Below are 6,000 nucleotides of genomic sequence, written 5' to 3'. Positions count from 1 at the left end.
TGATTCAATCCGCTTCGATTTACAAGGATGTTTTCCCTTGTTTGAAACAACAAGAGTCGCAATATAAGTGTTTGCCTGATGATAGACATTGGGAGATGGCAAGAGAGATTTGTAAGAAGTTAAAGTTGTTTTATAATGTCTCTCAGTTGTTTTCTGGAACTAAGTACCCTACAACAATCTTTATTTTTCAAAGATTTGTGAGATCAGACTGTCACTAACCCGGTGGCTTACCTCTAGACTTGATGAAATAAAAAATATGGCAAGAAGTATGATTGAAAATTTTGATAAATATTGGAGTGTGATTCATGGAATAATGTTGTAGCTACTATATTAGATCCAAGATTCAAGATGAGGCTGATTGAGTATTTCTTTCCTCTTATGCATGGGCAATATGCTTCGAATGAAGTTGATAAGATTCACAAATATTGTTATGATTTGGTAAAAGAGTGTGGATCCAATCATATCTCTAACATGGGTCATCAACCATCATTCACTTCATCTCAATTGAATCAATCTGACTTTGAAGAGATGAATCCTTTAATGGATAATTTTGACTTGTTTGTTTCTAGTACTGTAAGTACTGGTAATGTACGGTCAGAATTAGATCACTATTTGGATGAGGCTGTTTTGCCTAGAACATCTGATTTTGATATTTTAGGTTGGTCGAAATCAAATGGGACTAAATATCCTATCTTAAGTGCTTTGGCAAGGGATATATTAGTTATTCCTATATCTACAGTTGCTTCTGAATCAGCTTTTAGTACTAGTGGTAGATTTGTAAGTCCACACCGTAGTAGACTTCATCCAAAGACATTGGAAGCCTTAATGTGCTTCCAAAATTGGTTATGGAAAGAAATTCAAGGTACCCCAAAGTATTAATTTATTTTCATCTTATATTTGTGCATGTTCTTTAATCTTAATTTCGAACTTATTTTTCAAACTTAATTAATTAGTTTGCATTCAATTTTAGAACTAATTTAAGTATTTATGTTTCACAACTAGCTTCTTGTTCTAATGCATACGTCGGTAGCTGCACTTATTTTGAAGACATGGATATGAATGAGGTAAGTATTGGCAATTATATCATATGTATATAACTATCTTCTTTGTAGATTATATGTGTGCAACAATTCATATTAATTATTTTTTCATTTGCTTAATAATGTAGGAATCATGCTCCATTGATGGGTGTGAAGGGCGGGCACCATGGAATATGATGCTGGCTTGGTGGAACTAGAAGCGAAGTGCAAATATCTCATTCTTTTGTCGTCACAAGTTTTAGAATTATTAGACAATTTGTTTTGTCTTCCTTTCGTATTTGTTTTTATCCTCTTTTTCTTTTTTATTGGACCAATTTATCATATTGGCTTATCATGAACAACTTCAAATATATTGTTATGTTTTTTGTAATTGGATGTTGTTATTTAATGACGGAATTAGTATCTACTAAAATTTATAGTGCATCAATTGATGAATATAATTTTTTTTTTTTTTTTTTTTTGACGAAGATAGATATAACTGATAACCGATTGAAAATCCGTTATTCGGTGGATATGGTTATAGATAATCCCCGATGGTTAATTTACGATTATGAATATGATTAATTTTCGTGGTTATGGGGATGGATATAACATTTCCGTTTCCAAATCGAACCGCTACCATCCCTACATGGTGGTTTATATTGAGAACAATTTTTTTTATCCGTTGATAATGAAGCTATAATGCAGCGTGTTGACAATATAAAAACACATTGTAGATAATTGTAACTTGGATTGTTATTTATCTATAAATTATGAATGACGGACCTATGATTTAATTTTTGAGATTATCATGTCTTAAAATTGTTTATAAACTTTTACATATGATCCTCCGAATAATTTTTCTTGAATCCGCCATTGTTCCAAAGTCCAGACACAATTGTGAAATCTTTCCCCCATAGAAAAGCAATCACCGATGGCCCATGCTCTAATCAGACAAAACAAGTAACAAATGAAACCTGCCAATTATATTCAAATAATAAGCAATAAAGAATTAAGAAATAGGGAAAAGGTAAACCCATTGTAGAAACAAGACAGAAATGTGATTCGCAATTCTTGTTTCTTTATGAATTTCAGTAGCTCTCCAAAAGTCGCGGCTCCATTATCTATCTAATTATACAAAACCTTTAAATGAAGTTTCGTACAGCTGCACTCATTTTTATTTGCTATTTTATTTGGTTTACCGAATGATGGTAAAGAAATGATAGTGACTTCGTTAGAGAAATTATATTCACACATTTTAAATTATTTTTCTCATATTTTTTATTTTTTAATATTTTTTTATATTTTCCACATCATTAACATTTGATAAAAAAATATTAAAAAATTAATTAAAAAATAAAATAAAAAATTTTAAATGTGTGAATATAATATCTCGTTTCATTATTATTCAAGAACCATTACAACGGATGTCATGGTAATGTAAACTGTAGGCGGTTGTGACCCATGGACTTTCTTCCTAAGTTTGACATCACATTTGGGAATTTTACTTCCAAGGGTCATAGTTTTTCTGATAATAGTTTGTAGGCCAATTACATTTCGTACTCTATAGGTTGGAGTGATTTTTAAAATACCTTAAATAGTTTCGATTGTTTTACATCACAATATGAAATTTGAAATCATATCAATTTATGGTTTTGAGTTGTATGTGAAGAAAGTTGAGATGCCATTATAAAACTAATTGATAATATAGATAGTAGCTCAATATCTTGTAAACTCTTACAAGCTTTGTCCTTTAACTAATGTGAGATTCTTTTGCCTTTGCTTTCTCACACTCTCTCCTATATGGTGATTTTTTAAGTCAAACAAGTGGACAACATAAATTGGGTGACGTGGAATAGTATGGTCGTTGAGCTTCATACATGTGTCAATCTACTCTGATACCATGAAGAAAGTTGAGATTCCACCATAAAACCAATTGACTATATAAGGAGTAACCCAACTTACTTATGTCTCTCCTCCCATCAGTGTGAAATTCATTTTTAACACATATAAAATATCCTCGTAATGGCATGGGTGAAGTAGGCCAAAACTTTAATTTAGGGGGCAACTTAAAAAATTTAAGCTCATTTTTGTGACAAATAAAGCTAATTTTACGAATCAGGAAAAAAATTGTTACAAAATACCTAATTGTGTTCTCAAAAAAAAAAAAAAAAAAAAAAAAAAAAAAAAAAAAAAAAAAAAAAAAAAAAAAACCCTAATTATGTTACTCTATTCTATCATTTTCTTTGATTAATTGTTGACTTAATAACAATCAACAATCAACGATTGCTCAATTGTAAAAATAATATACACACACACACACACACAACTCAACAATGTTTAAATATGAGTGGGTGAGAAACAAATAAAAAAAAAGTTCACTTAAAAACAAAAAGATGAATTTTACACTCATTTTAATATGACTAATATAAAAAATTGTCATCTAATACTACGGTATGATGATATTTCTTTTTACTTGTAAGTAAGAGGTATTAAATTTGATTCTCGCCAAAGGCGAATTTGAACCACGTTATTGCTAGTCCATTATAAAGCTAAGCTCTCACTCTCACTTAACGTAAAAAATATCGCTTGTTCAAAAGAAAAAAAAACAATACAAGAAATTCTTTTATCAAAATAATTCGTCAGATGGGGCACCCAGGCCTCAATTACCTCCCTCTACCACTACGTAGTAAATGTAACATCCCGTCCCGAAACTAACGAAACGTACATTTGAAATTACGATTTTACCCCCTAGTTCGTTTTTATCACATTAGTGTTGTGTAGTGTGGTGTTGTAGGACCACACACACTCACACATCACTCTCACTTTCCCGGGATTCCCTCCCTCTTTCCCTCACTTTTGTCACTCTCTGTCTCTCTCTCTCTCTCTCTCCCCGAGTTCTTCTTCTTCCTTCTTCTACATACGGACACACACACAAAAATACTCAAACTTTCACCAATCAAGAAACCAATTACACCATTGAACTCGTAAGGTTGTGAGGAGCACAACCATACCAATTCCAGGTAAGAATTCGAACGTTTTCACGTCGTTTCGACAATGGCCGAATTATGTACTGTTCATGCAACCCTTAAACTAGCTTGTTTTTGCAATTTTGAAGCTTGTAGTTGTGTTTGTGAGGTCCCAAGGAGCTTGGGAGTGTATCGTTGGACAAATTTGGACGTCGGGATCGTCCTGTACGAAGTTGGCCGGTTCTTGATTTCGTGGACAGGTATGATCGCGTAGTTTTTAGGCCTTAAAAGTAGTCTAACGTGATTCTACTAGTCCTAAGCTTCATTTTGGTATAAAGATCGTGAAAAATGGTTGAAAAACGAAGGAGAAAACTAAGTTTGAAATTTTCCCAGTTTTCCGGCGCCGTCGCCGGCGCCGGAGTCTCGCCGGAGAAGAAAGGAGAATATTCCGTTAAGTATAACGGAATATTCCTAACGGCAGTGACGGCGTCAGTTAAGTTTAACGGAATATTCCGTCAGTTTAACGGAATATTCCTGACGGCGTCTGTTGACACCGTCAGTGTGCATGGCACGTGGCCGCGCGTGGGGGGCACGTTGGTCCGTGCCTATTCAGGCGCGTGGGGGCGCGTGCGGGGTCCAAAAATTATTTTAAAAATATGGGTGTGATCCTGAGGTTGTGTAGAGCACATTGGTATATTCAATTGTCCATTTTGAGCAATGTATGAGAAGTTATCACGAGAAGTTGGTTATGTGCTTTTAAATTAACGTTTTCGTAGCTTTTTCGCGTATAGGTGATTCGTATTCCGAGGACGAGCGTTCACACTCGAGGCAGGGGGGCTACGACCCTTCCACTTATCAGTGAGTGGGCTTTTTGTTTTCCGTATATACCTATATACAATTATATTCCCAGAAATAGATTAAAAAGAGTAATTGATTTATGCCATGTACTTTATTATTATCGCTTATGCATCATCACATGCATTAGTAGCGGCATACATTTATATATGTGTATTCAGTGCTGTGGACGCACAGGTAAGTGCCAGGTAAGTGGTATTCATGTTTGTATTTCAGTAGTAGTTTGAGATGCTTAGAGAGCTCATAATCTGCACCCCCGGTGTTAGTGCTCCCGCCCAGAGAGGGGCAGAGTCATTCACGTGATGTTCACCCGCACCACACGCTCAGCTTGGATCCAAGTAGGTGCATAGTCTTGTCGTGCAGACCATATTAGGTGGTTCCGACTCGTAGGTAACCCGCGATTATTCGCACAGTCTTCACGTGATCGTAGCACTAGAGCGTATATATTACACCCAGTCCTGTCGTACAGACCACGTTAGGTGGTTCCGACTCGTGTGCAGATTCAGATATTGAGTTGAGATTGGAGCTCTATATGCAGCCGTACAGGTCACGTTAGGTGACTCCCGGCTGCCAGATTATATGTTATTGATGTCATTTACGCTTGAGCATTTACATTTGATTATGAGATTCTGATGTGGCATATTCTCAAGCATGAATGGCATACTTTGGAGCATGATTGACATACCTATACATACGTATATATGTTCATTTTCTGGGAAGTATACAGGTTTTACGGCGAGGGGTTAGAATGTATTTTGCTAAAGAGTTTTCAAAGAGCTTTGTTTTTGCCCACTCACGCTTTTGTTTTTGCGCCCCTCCAGGTTCTAGTGGTCTAGCAAGTTCGGTGGTTTTTCCCAGAGGGCGTCCCGGCATTTCTAACAGACACTCACCATTGTAGGGTCACCTTCGGGTGTATTTATGTCGTATCTTTCCTTTTTGGACTGCTGTAGATTTGCTCTGAATTTGTGTCTCACATACGCTAGCTCTTGTCCTAGTACTTTGTAAGCTAGTTTTTAATTATTAGTACTTTTATATTACTATCTTCTTAGCTTCCGCACGCGCACATGGCTACGTCACCTTCGCGTGACGGCCAGCACGCCCTGATCTCAGTCGGGGTGTGTCAGTAAAGCTTCGGCTTATCTTAACTCGAGCTTTTG

The sequence above is a fragment of the Pyrus communis genome, chromosome 5, assembly GCF_041283825.1.
Source record: "Pyrus communis isolate YQ-2024b chromosome 5, ASM4128382v1, whole genome shotgun sequence".
Lineage (NCBI taxonomy): Eukaryota > Viridiplantae > Streptophyta > Magnoliopsida > Rosales > Rosaceae > Pyrus > Pyrus communis.
The sequence above is the reverse complement of the archived record's forward strand: the minus strand, read 5'-3'. Positions refer to the sequence as shown.